This window comes from Ciconia boyciana, chromosome 21 (assembly GCF_034638445.1).
Source record: "Ciconia boyciana chromosome 21, ASM3463844v1, whole genome shotgun sequence".
NCBI lineage: Eukaryota > Metazoa > Chordata > Aves > Ciconiiformes > Ciconiidae > Ciconia > Ciconia boyciana.
This window is the reverse complement of record NC_132954.1, coordinates 6,028,636-6,041,764: the sequence shown is the minus strand read 5'-3', so window position 1 is coordinate 6,041,764 and position 13,129 is coordinate 6,028,636. Positions and strand designations below refer to the sequence as shown.

General features: G+C 51.1%; 1 protein-coding gene across 4 annotated transcripts in view; it reads left to right on the top strand.

The window, feature by feature from the left end:
- The first annotated feature begins 272 nt into the window (after positions 1-272).
- NFYC (nuclear transcription factor Y subunit gamma) overlaps positions 273-13,129 on the top strand; it is a 36,768-nt gene continuing 23,911 nt past the window's right edge. For 3 of the 4 annotated variants that reach the window (XM_072885441.1, XM_072885440.1, XM_072885438.1), the window contains exon 1: positions 273-408. The gene's annotated coding sequence lies outside the window, so the exon portion shown is untranslated. Of the gene's footprint in view, positions 409-4,611; positions 4,796-13,129 lie in introns of those variants that run through there. The other variant, XM_072885439.1, reaches the window with a different exon arrangement.

The window sequence follows — 13,129 nt, the reverse complement described above, 5'->3', positions numbered from 1 at the left end:
TGGGCCAGGCCCTGCTGCACCCAGGGGCTTGGCTTCCCCTCCAGGCACGGCTGGCACCCGCGGCCCCTCACGCCGAGGCCTGGGCCCCCGCTCCGGCCCACCGAGCCCCCGCCCGGTGGATCCTCCCCCGCCTCGGCTCAAGGCGCGTCCTTCCCCGCCTCTCCCCAGCGCAGGTCTCGCGAGATCAGCCCCGGGTCATACGCCTGCGCAGTGCCGCGGCCCAGGGGAAAGGGGCGGAGCCTCCGCACCGCCGCCTCACGGATCCGCCGCCATCTTGTTTCTCGGCCGCTGGGCGCTCGCTCTGCTCTGGCCACCCCCCTCCCCCTCCTTCCCGCTTCCCGCCGGTCGGGCCGGAGGCAGCGCGGGCGCCGGGCGGAGGAGGCGGAGGTCGCGGCGCCGGCCGCCCCGGTGAGTGCGCGGGGAGCGGGCGGAGCGCGGCGGGGGGAATCGGCGGCCCGTGAGGGGGCGCGGGGCGGGGGCGGCCCGAGGGGTTCCCCCCCCGCCCCCGGCAGCTCCGCTCCGATTGGCAGAGCCGCACCGCACCCGCCGATTGGCCCGCGCCGGGGGAGGCGGGCGAGGGGAGCTGCGCGCTGATTGGCCGTCGGGGAGCGGACCGGGGAGAGGACAGGAAACCGAACCGTTTCCCCGCGCGGCCCGGGGGTGGGGGAGGGGCGCGCTCGAGTCTCGCCCGCGGGGGGGCAGGGGGGGCGGCCGGGCCCAGCCGGGAGGGAGCGAGCGAGCGAGCGAGGCCCGTGCGGTCCCGGGGCTGGCGGAGCGTCTGAGACCCGCGGGCAGCGCCCGGGGCAGGTGCTGCCTGACGGCCGGCGGGCAGGGCAGGGCGCGGAGGCCTTCCCGGGGCGCCCGGTGCCGTCCCGGGCGGCGGCAGGCCCGAGCTGCCGGGCCCCGGTAAGGGATTTGCTTTGGGAGAGTTCAGTTTCATGTACCGGTGATGCTATATTTTACCGGTCTTTGGGGTTTTTTTCCGCCCGAGCGTTAAGGGGCTTCTCCAGAGTCTGCCCCAGCGCTTGGTGGGAAGAGGGGCAGGACCCGAGGCAGGCTGTGAAGTGGTCGGAGATAATTTGTGAGTCCCTGGTAAATATCTGAGGGATTGTTTAATCTCTGCTCGAAACCCAAGGGCACCGAGAGCTCTGAAAATATCTGCGTGTAAATGTGGTCTCCCTAGATTCTGCTTTTTCCTGAGCTGAGAAGATGACAGGAATGCCCCCCAGTAACTGGTAAAGCACTGTATGTTAAAAGCAGCATGGCTATGGCACGGATGAAAGCTAATTCTTTTTGGCTGGGTTGGATTTTATTCAGTCAGTTCATTCTCCGGCCGCATCGTTAGCTGTGCGGGTGTTCGGGGGGTCAGGGCTGAGGGGTGGGCGCAGGACCGGCAGGGTGCCAGGAGAGCTCTTTGGTGGCAGGGCCGGCTTATGCTTCGTGTTGACTGAGCTGCGTCCCAGGGCTGGCTCCTGAACCCGGAGCTCTGGCAGACTTCAGGTTGCTCACAGAAGAAAAAAACAGTAACTCTGGCCACTTCTTTTGGAATGTGACTCTTCATATTGCCTTTTGAGACACTTGTCTTGTTGAGTGAAGTATTCTTCACGTACTTATGAATAAATACTTCTTGTCTGTCTCAATAGCTGTCTGAGTACGTGCAATTAAAAGGAAAGTCTCCACTGGCTTCACTTGCGATGCAGAGCAAACAGTCCGCAAGCATGTGGTTAACTTTTCCTCTAGTCCTACATCCAGAAAATAGACCTCCTGGGTCATCAAGCATCATTTGCTGCTGTTGCCCTTGGCAACGTCGCATGTCTTTTCTTAGGCTTACCCGTGTCCTTCTTAAATTAGGTTACGTTTTTGGACTAGGCTATTCCTGCTGGATCCGTGTTTGTCTTCAGTTGAGCCGTGTCCTGGTACCAGCCTAAACTTACCTGGGCCCCGCTTACCGTCCCTTCGGCATTGGTCATCGTGGTGACAACCTGATGTAATCTCATTTCCGGCATCACACGCTCCATCATAACCACGTTGGTTTTCGTGTCAATGTTACAAGGGCTCGTTTGAGACGCTGGCTGGTGCGGGGGCTTGTGGCCTTTGGGCCACTACGACCACACCGAGTGGAGGATTCGGGCAGGTTTTGGGATAAACACCGAGTTCGTGGTCAAAGCAAAAAGCGGTGCCTTGAGCTGGACCTTTGAAACCCCCGCGCAGCAGAGCGAGCTGCTCGCTCTGAGCGCGGACTGAGAATCGGGTGTAATCCCGCCGGTTCTCAGGTCGCTGCGGGTTGGCTGGGTGACCTTGAGCCAGTCATTTATCCTGCATGGCCAACCCGGTCCCTCCCATTATTTTGTACTTTATAAAGATAAGTCGTATTTGTCAGTGTACGTTCTCATGCCGTACGTGAGTGATGTGCAGTGACGCTTTCTTAGAAGAACCGCAACCTGCAAACCGCAGCGACAGATGACAGTTAGTGGGTTAAGAGCATTCCTTTCTCCTGATGTCTTCCCAGGAGCTTTGTAGTTAAGTCTTGCAAGCGGGATTTCGGCAATTCCTGAGTGTTAGCTCAACTGCCCTGCCTGATTTCAGAGCAGGAACAGCTGCAATGATTGAAATAAACCCTTTACTGCAGGGGTACCCAAAATTAATTTGTTTTTTTTTCACTGTCATGAAGAATTATTAAATACTGGGAGAGCCGTAGCTGGTCCCGTGGCCGTGCTGGGTTGTACCCACGCGCAGGAGAGGGGCTCTCGGTCCGTAGGTGACGGGGTCGCGTCACGTCACGGTGCGAGAAGGCACGTGGGGATGTGTCTGGGCGGTCGTTACCTCTCGAAATACCAGCGAGACATTCCTCTTCTCTGCAGGAAAGGCGGTGGGCTGTTGTGGGTTTGTTTTGCATACTGCCTGGAAGTACCTTGCATACCTCTAATAGTAAGCATACCGCAGCTTTTATCTGAGGAATGACACAGGAAGAGAACAAAGCATTGCAAAGTATTATTTTATTTTTTTTAAAGACATGTTTTAACCAATTATATTTAATAAATCACCAGGAAGATCTATTTTTAAATTAATCTCTCCTTGCTATCTGATTCAAACTGATTTAATCGCAAGGCTAGTAAAGCGTTGGCTGTGCTTCGTAATATTTTTTCCCTCTGCTGCTCTGTATATAATCCTGTAAGCACATTCTTGTCAAGCTGTAATTTCAGCACGTTGTAATCAAGCAGATACAGCGTTTCGAAGCTGTATCTTGGAACGCAGCTCGAAATCCCTTCGGGTGTTGTTGATAACTTGCTGGAAGTTGTGTGTCTGCACAGGTTAAAATATCATCTGTGCTACGTCAACGCGCCGTTCCCAACTTTCAGTCCGATCCGAGAGCTACCGCAGCGTTCTCGGAGGCTCCGAGAACCGCGTCACGGACGAAGCGAGGCTGGCGGGATGTTGCGTGCGTGGTTAAAGCTGCAAAGGGGAACGTGGCCGAGAGGTGAAAGCTCTGCCAGCGCTCGCTCCGCTTCGCTTCGCTTCCCGGGGCGTCCCGCAAGGAGGAATGTCGTCGGAGGTATTCGGCCTACGGAGAGGGGTGGGGGTCTGCACCCGGAGGGCGTCTGTTTGGGCGGCCACCCGCTAAACCGGGGAGTTTATCTGCCCGAAAAGAGCCCGTCTTTTCTCCAACCCCTGGATTATTTTTTTAGTCTCTACCTAGCCATCAGAGCGCGCCTGCGTGTGTTTGAAGCCGGTCACTGTGCCGCCGCACGAACGTTCTCGGTGGATGTGAGGTGGGAAGTGCCACCCGATGTTAACTGCCGGGTCTCTCGGGGTGCGCCTGTCCCCGAAGGTGCCGTCCCCGTGCGTGGGGTGGGCCCGGGCCCGGCGGGCACCGAGCCCTTTGCTGGGAGCGGGCCTGCAGCAGTCCCGTCAGCCGGTGCCCACAGAGCGCTCAGCTGCCTGCACGCCGGGCGGAGGGAGAGATGTCTCCCGGCCCCGTCGCACTGCCTGCCCGGGGACCTCCGCGCTCCTTCCCGTGCCGGGCCGTGCTCCGCGGGCCTTCCCCCGCACCGCGGGGATAACGGCCTCTTGCAGGCGGGAGGCACCGGCCCGGTCCCGCCGCCGGTGCTCGCCGTGCGTGTGTCCCCCCCCTCGTGTGCGAGCACGGCCGCCCCGCGTGCACGCGCCCCCGTCTGTGCGCACGTGCGGCCGGGGCGCAGCCCGCGCGCAGCCCCGTGACCCGCCGGTGCGCTCGGCGCCCCGTGACGCGGCGGCGTGGAGAGGGGGGAGGCGCGGGGGTGTGCTGCTGGAGTGACAGGCGCGCGGGCCAATCGGCAGCCGCCCCACGACTCCTCTGTCTGTTTGAATAGGAACGGAGCGGCCAATCGGAGCCGCCGGGGCGGGCGAAGAGGGCCCGGCCGCCGCGCTGCGGAGGGGCCCGCGGGCGGGGAGCGGGGCGGGCGGGCGCCGCTCTGACCCCTGCGCCGCCTCTCAAGGTAACTTTAAAACAGGAAGTGGACGGCGAGGTTGCGCCGCCGGCGGCAGCCAATGGGCGCGCGGGGCCGCGCCCCCCTCTCCCCCACTCCGGCGGCGCGCAGCCAATAGGCGCGGGCGGGCCGGGCCGAGCGGGCGCAGCAGGGTAGGCTGAGCGGCGGCTGTTAAAGGGGCAGGCGGCCCGGTCCGGCGGGGACGCGGAGTCCCGGCAGGCAGCGGTCAGCTCAAAGACAAAGGGATGGCGGGGAGGCCCGGGGGCCGCCGCCCTCCCGCCGCAGCCGTCCCCCGACCGGCGGGCAGGGCCTGCGGCGGCCGCGGCCCGGTAAGTTGATCGCGGCGGCCGGAGCCGCGCTGGCTGGGGCGGGGGGCGGTGGGGCGACTGCGGCCCGGCCCGGTGACGGGGGAGCAAGGCCCCGGCGGCGGGGGGCTGCCCGCCCGTCCTCGGGGTGTCCCGGCCTTGCGGGGCGGGAGGAGGGGGAGGCGGCGGGGCGGGGGCAGCCCGGGGGCTCCAGGGGGCGGCGGGAGGCGCCCGGGTCGCGGCGGCGGTTGGGGCCTGGGGCGGCGGGTACGGCTGGGGGCACCGCGGGGCCGCGCCCTGCACGGGGCGCCGCGCCGGGGCCGGTAACGGCGGCGGGGAGGGGGGGGCAGAAAATGGCAGCGCCTCTTCCCCCTCCCCCCCCCGGGGCTGCCGCCGAGCCGCGGGGGGGGGGTGTCTCCCCCGGCTGCCCTTGGCGGGGCTGCCCGGCTGGCTGGGAGCTGGCCCGCGGGCCCCGGTCAGAAACGCGGCTCCTGGGGGGCAACGGAGCCCCCATCACCCCCGAACCGCCAGGCAAACTCCTGACAAGTATAAGCAGCCCTTTGTTTTTATTTGCAAATAAGCACTGAAGGTCATCGGAGCCCCGCAGCCCAGCGGTGACAGGCGGAGGAACGGGGTGAGAGTGCCTCTGAGCCTAGAAGTTTTCCAGCGTAAAGGGCTTTCTCGGCTGTCCCAGTGACACCCCCAGCTCCGGCTGGGCTGGGCTCTCGCGCAGCTCTCCCCGTCAGAGCGGTGCTGCAGCTAAAGTTGCTGGAGCTAGGCCTTCCTTCGCTAGCACGAGTGACCTTGAAATACCACTGCTCCGAGTTTCGAGAATGAAGGACAAAGTTGGGGTTTTTTTACAGCACTTTGCACTGAAAAAAAGAATCAAAGTTGAAAAACGAAGCTGCTCCCGATGGCCGAGGGCATCGAGGACACGGAAAATAATTTGTAGATTAGAATTAAAGTTAGTTTTCAGCGAGGAGTCGAATCACATTGCAGACATTCCTTCTCCTCCGCTCCTACCAAGAGATGCTAAATGTTGCTATTACTGTCCTTGCCTTCTCAGGGGTGAACTGCGTGACACGGCTCGAGTGTTCTCAGTCCTCATCTTATCCTTTTTTTTTTTTTTTTTTTTTCCCCTGATTGCTAATTGTTGACCTTAAAAGTACTGTTTTGAAAATTAGAGGTAATTACATTGTGCAACTTATTTTTGTAGGGATGTTAGAAAAGTGGGCCCTGGCACATGAACCTGATCTGCACGTCGGTGTCAGCTGCTAACAAAGGACTGCGTCTTGGGGTTGAACTTCAAGCTGAACGGTCTTTGAATTGTTACAGCCTTCAAGTATTATTTTGGGTATTTTAATTTAAATTAAGACTGGTGAATAGCATCACCTTGTCTCGGGCAAAGCTTATTCAACTTTCTGTGGCGTCTGGCGTGTCATACTAGTTTTCAATCCAAGAAGGGGGCAGAATGAGAAACGTCACCATAAGTCATCTATTAATAATGGTGGCTGCTCTGGTATGTTAGTGGAATAGCAGTAACTTCTGTAGCAGGCTGTCGGCCAGAATCGGCGGATTTACTGTGAGTGTGAAGGTCATTGTTAGCATCTTTAAGCAAAAATGAGACATTTTAAGATTATTTTTGCCTCGAAATTAGGATACGTTCAGCTGCTACATGCTTTTGAGGGGTGGAAGAAGGTGAGGGAATCTGCAGCGACTGTAAGATGAAGTAAGAAATCCTGCAGAGGTCTTCGCTACACCCGATGTTTATCATATTTCATTGCTTCAGCTTGCAAGAGGTTGTAGCTGTGTAAGAATGTGTGCTGCTTGATCTTTCTAGGTCAAGAACAGCAGGAAAAACCAAAAGCTTTTGGTAGCACTGTAAAGGGATTTATTAACAAATTATACCAGTTCCTGACTTTTTCTTGCAGCACCGTAAGGGAAAGGAAGGTTCTTGGGTCCCAATTTACGCTGCTCAGTGAAGTTAGTTGTGTTCTCTGTGCCCCAAAAGTCCCCTGGGCTTTCCTAGTAGTTTTACCTGCTGGAAACGCAGGCTCAGGAAACAGGCTTGTATTTTTGTTTAAGGAACTTTTCCATGCTTGTTTCTTGTACTAACTTAACTGGCAGTGCAAGCAGTGAAGGCGTAAAGGACAAGTTTATTGTGGGAAATTGCTGGCCCTGGGTTGAGAACCACGGTGGCTGGAGGGAGGAGGAGGAGGATGCGTGTGCACCTCGCTGTGAGGGTGGTGGATGCCTGCAAGAGGTCACCTTTCAAGCCAGTGTATTTGTGGTGGTTTGTTTTTTTTTTTTAATCGGACTAGTAACTTGCACTTATATAATGTAGCGTGACATCTGTATTTTAATAGTGTGGGCACATGAAGCAGTTTCTTAATTTCAGGGCTTAGTGGTCTGCCCATGTTGTAAGTGAATTAAAATTGTATGGTTGTTAATGTAAACTCTTTAATTATTATGTTTTGATAAAGAAGACAGTTTACCTTATGTTTCAGAGGGTCAAAAAGCGCAGCAACTGTTACAAGGGGCGCTGACAGCAAGATCAAACTTCAGGATACCTGCCAAAGCTTCCCAGGAGTTCCAAGAAGTTCTCAAAAACTTAAGATTTTCTACATGCTGAGATCTCACTGGGGGCATTTTCTTCCGCTGTCTGTTTATAACTTGCTCTGCTACTTGGTCACTTCCTGATAAATCAAAATGGGTCACTTTCACTTGTCTTTTTTCATTCACTGAAGGTGACCCAGAAGAGTATAGATTTGCATGTTTATAATACAGGATTACTCTTTTAAAATAGAAGAGAAGAAAAGAAAAAAGAGAAAGGCCTGATTAGACCATCCTGTTTGCCTCTTGAGCAGTGCAGGTCATGCTTCATTTAAGTAAGATCTGCTGATCTCAGGAGGCAAAAGGCTTATCGATGTTTCTATGAGAAGAATTATTTTTAACTTTTGCAAGATGTCATTTGATAATTTAACTTAAAGTGAGTAAAGACAGTAATAGGAACATGGAATATTAGACTAATCCCTAGAGAAAAATAACCCTGCAGCCCCTTAAAAGCAGTACATTTATTTGACTTTTCTACCCAGAACAACCAGTTATAGACTGGTATGGCCTTTCATTCTGCTTTAAAACCATCACAAGTTCTTGTGAATAACTCAAATTTGTCATTCACGGTTTTCTAGGTTGTATCTGCTGCTGTCCTGCTGTGGTTTGAATCATTCTTTCTGCCTTCCCCTCTTCCCTCTCTAGCAGCACGGTGGTGGTTGAGCATAAAAATGCAGCAGAAGAGCAAAGAAAGACACAACACTTAAGGCTGCATTAAAATTAAAGCATAACTTTGCCCTAAATGTGCTGCAGCATCTGTGTGTTAGTGCAGGATCATATGACGGCTGTCTGCTCCAGCTGCTGCCCGGGTCCCGGTGTAGCCAGGAGGTTAATAGCAAGCACCCAATTTAGCTTTTTCAGACAGTAAAATTGTGTGGCTATCAGAAGGACGAGAAAATCTGAGCGCACTCATCGGACTTTTTATATAGAAACTCTTAATGTAATGCAGAATTATTTATAAATAACTCAAAAATATCAACTAACATATTAAAAAAAAAAAATCCGCTGCAGGCGGAATGTCTGTTTAATCCATATTGTCTTAACAGGCATTTTGTTTGTGCTTCTACTCCAGAGCAGTAAACGTGTATGTTGCATGATCAGAACTTCTGCTGCCTAAAACACAAAATAAGAGAAATGGGCAAACCGACCCAAATGCTGGTCAGACCCCTCTTGCAATACCCCTCTTGCTTTTCCGAGCTGCTGGGGACAGCAGTCCGAGGTGGTCTCCGCGATGGGTGCCTGGGTGTTGAACTGTCATTGGGTTTTGAAATATTTGAAGCACTTTCTGAATAAATGAAGCCTATCACTTGGTTAACGCTGCCGCTTGTTGATGCCAAAATAGTGCCTATGGGCCTGGAAAGATTTTTGTCGGATTTCAACTTTGACTTACTAATATACCATATGGTTTGCGTATTGTATACGTTCAGGGCATGTGACAAGTACTTTTGGTTTATGAGTAGCTGATATCCCTACAGTTGTGAAATTTCATTCCCATATGGCACAAGTCTGGGTGAGATGCCTCCTGCCTCTGCAAGCAAGGCACCGCCTTAATGTTTCTCACTAGATTTTTTTTTTTTCCTATAAAATTGCAAGCACACAACTATTCAAGACTGAGACCATGTAATTTTGTTAAGGTGAGTTTGGTATCACTTTTCTTTCTTGTTACCCTAATTTAGGCTACTGTTAAAGGGAAGCGAGTAAAATGCACGTATGGCAGGACTGGGAAATACATTGTGAGGTGCGTAGCTTGTAATTTCTTTTAAATTTATAAAGCTGCAATACATAACATCAATTTTAGGCTAGGTTGGTTGAGATCAAAGTTTGAAAGGTGAAGTACACACTATGCAGTATTTTTTTGTTATGTGCCAACTGTTTTATCGTGTGAAGTAGACTTGACTAACTTGAACACACTACTTAAAAGAGCTTTTCCATTTCTGCTGGGTGTTTAATTTAGGAGCTGGAGAGGCAGCACGATTCATCTTAGACACTTGTTGTTGTTTGTCTGGGAATTTTCTTCCTCTACTTCTTAGTCGGTGTGCTTGCCTGCCAAAATTGCACTGCAGAGAGCCACTATTTAATAATGTTTAACTGTTGAAACACCAAATATCAAGTGTGACCCTTGTGCTCTTTCATTCAAAGAAGAAAGGAAAGTAAAATAACCAGTACAAACAACAATTCAGATTACTTTGTTTGCTTTACCTTTTTAAAAAAACTAGTCCTGTGCTTTTTTTTTTGTGGTGTTCTAATATTTGCAGCCTCATTTTTTACTTGGTGCTGCACTGAGGGGAGGTCAGTTCTCTATTCTGTAGCATGGTTTCTGGTACCACACCGTGCTTCTGGTGGATTTCTGATACCAGCCTCTTGCGTATTTATGTGCGCTCCCAAAACCCTGCCCAGTGTTAAATATAGTCTGTGTGTATCTTCAGTCTTTCTGTGCACAAACTAACGAGGACTGCTCCTGGACAGAGAACTTTTAACAGTGCTATTAGGTACAGAAACTCAATGCTTCTGTAAAAGTAGGTATTATTCAAGATCTTTTTTCTCCTGAAGGAGTAAAGCCAACTGACAATCATCTGCCAGAGCCTGCAGCATACCATTGTCTGCACTAGCAATTGCCTTTAACTGCTAGGTCACACTGTCTTCTGTATTAAGGTATGAAACTCAACACGGTTTCTCTGAGTGCTTGTGTGTGTGTGTGTGTGTTCAGTAAAACGCCTTTGCTGTGCATTGTCTGTGCTGTAGGATATTCTCTTGTCCTGTGCAACTGAAGCAGCTTTGGAGACTCAGTTCTCGTTCCTGCCGAGCGTGTAGCACATGCCTTCCTGTGAGGCCATTCCCAGCTCAGTGTCCAGTGGAAGGTACTGGCTTGCTTGCAATTTTGTGCAGCTCTCTGCAAGATCAGGGCTGTAATTTCATAACAGACTCAGTATCAGGAAAGTTATCTGGCCAATTTCTGCTTTGCATGAATGAAGTCGGGGTGGTTACTCTGGCCCTGCCACCTCCCCTCCAGAGGAGCTGGGATCAGGTCTGCTGCTTCCACTCTCTCCCTGTTGAGTGGGTAAGTGGAGAGGCAGCTCTTATCCCAGTGTGCTGAAACCCAGCTGCCGAGTGTCCAGGGATGGGAGAAGGGAGGAGCAGAATTCCTGCCTTAGGTACTGGGGTAGAGAGGGGGAGAGTAGGAGGCATGCCTGTGCGTGTGATCCAGCAAAACATCGATTGCAGTGCTCTTAGCAGGAGATCAGCAATGGGAGTGGTGCAAAGCAGATTTGGCCCTGCTAGCTACTGAAAGCAAACTTTGCTGGTTTAACGAGTTGTCTGTTGTTGGAAGCGGTGATCCAGATCCCTCTCTCTGACTTTGCAGCTGATTTGGGCTTAAACCAAATGCTGTACCTTGCATGAATGAAAACAGAAGTAATGCATTAGAGGTATTAGGGAGCTAATGTTCAAACGGTGCTTTGAAGATAGAATAATCTACTGCTAAATATTCATAGAAAAAAGGGCTAGAAGGCACCTGAAGAGGTCATCTTGTTTATTTTTTCTGCCCTAAGGCAAGATCAACTCAACTTAAACACTGTTTTGCAACCTTCTCTTAAAAACCTTTAACAATAAGTAATCAATATCCTCCACAGGTAATTTAGTGCAGCATTTAACTAGCCTGACTATTATGTTCAATTTTAATTTTATCAAACAAGAGAAATCTGCAAATACGCACCTTATCCAACAACCTAGAATGATTCTTCCATCAGCCGAAATCAACCATTTATGGTGCCAGCTATATGCTTAGAGGATTGTGTGTATGTAATACTGCAAGAGGGAACGGATAAAAATAAAACTGAGGAATTGCAAAAGTTTCTTATAATAGCACATTGGAAGGAAGCGCTTGTGTTTTGAATTATGTTGGTTTTACTGAAAGCCTCTTGAAATTCTTTTTAAAAAGTTGAAGGTTGTGTTCTTATCAAGAGCAGAACTTCAGACTTTCCTAAGGTTGTGATCATCACCTTTTTCCGCTGCCTGAAACGCTGCCTTAGATTTTATAGTACTGTTTTATAGAAATGGAAGAGACTTCCCATATCTTTTGGATAAATAAATCTAGTGTTAAACTTAAAGTCTAAGACTTCTGGTTTTGGCTTATGGTTTAGTTATAACTTTACATACAGGCAACAAATTATGAATAATTATAGACGTTTTTATGCTTTAATAATAACAGCATCATTACTGCTGTGATGTGCTGAAATAATTGTGCTGTATATGTAATGCTATGGATTATATAGTCAATTATGTTTAATCTTTAAAGTGTTCCTGCTTCCCTTTTATTATGACTATTGGGTTTTGTTCAAAGCTGATCTTGTGTCCAAAAAACCATCGTATAAATCTCTTTAACTGCGGTGTTCCCCCTCCTCCCCCCGGTGCTTGTTCAGGTGATGTTTTATAGGCGAAGCCTTTTCTGTGCTGTCTTGTTGACATACCAAAACTGGAAATGAGTCTCAGCGGGATGTGTACACTGCAGTGACTCCTCCTTTCGGAAGGCGTTTGGCACGTGTAGCGATGGCAGCACATGCCAGCCTGGCTCTTTCCAAGCCCCATTCCCATTCACTGGGTTTTCTCATGGAATCGTTCAAAACATCAAGAGCCAAAGTCTGGTGTGTCGTAAGCCCGAATCCTTGCGTGCTACGGCTTGCATCTTTCCTTTTGCTTTGGCAGGGCCAGGCACAAATCTTAGTGGTTAATCCATCTGCCACGGTGCTTTGTGCCACGCTGTGGCAACATCTTATTTTTTTAGACCTCTATAGTGTTATTTCAAACTTGGTTTGTTCAACTCTTGCTGCTGGTGACAGCTACTGATTCTTCATCGGGTCAGAAATGTGCCGTGGAGATGGGGTTTGTGTATGGTTTCGATGGGACTTGTAACTGGGGTGCCTCATTTCATAGCTAGGAAACCTTCTGTAGAGGATGATACGCTAGTTGTGTGCCCATCTAAGACCGTGTTCCCGGTGGCCATGTGGAGACCTTCTTCACGTGCTCTCTTGTTGCAGTGTCAGAAGTGGGGTGGGTTCCCTTGGCAAGGCTGAGTAGTTCTTACTGCTTTCCTGGTCAAAGCTAGAGCTGTGGTGAACAGCAGGTGCAGAAAACGGATACAACACAAAGTCCGTGGCGCTGGTTTGGAAGAATATCCGTTTGTAGTGCCAGCTCTACGGCCAACATGACTCAAGTTTCTGAATTGCATTACTGGTTTAAAAATTTTACGTAATTGAGTGGGCAAGGCCTGAATATTAAGGTAGAAGAAGAAACCATTGATCTCAAACACAATTAAGAACTATTTTTATACCACCGCTGCCACCCCCCAAAGCAAGTAAAAGTAATTCTTGGCTGTGGTTCTGGCACCTTTGTATTTCCAGCCGTGCTGTGCACTCGTGTTACTTGGCCTTCACCTAGTGAACATGTAGTTTGGAACTGTAATTGAAATAAATTTGATATTATTTCATGAAAGGAGACTCGGATGAAAATACATCTATGTTGACTTGAGTAGATCTTGAAGCAGAGAAAACGTACAGTGAATTGAGGCATGGCATCTCTCTGGAAGCAATTTTAGACCATTAACGTGACTTCCCAAAGGTTTGTTTTAAAATAAGATAGCATAGGGCATAATGTCATGCAAAACAGGTGCTGTTGATCTGCAGCACAGAGACGACCTTTCAGTATGGCTCCAACCACTGCGATTGCTTCTGAGGCCAAAGATTGCTGTCG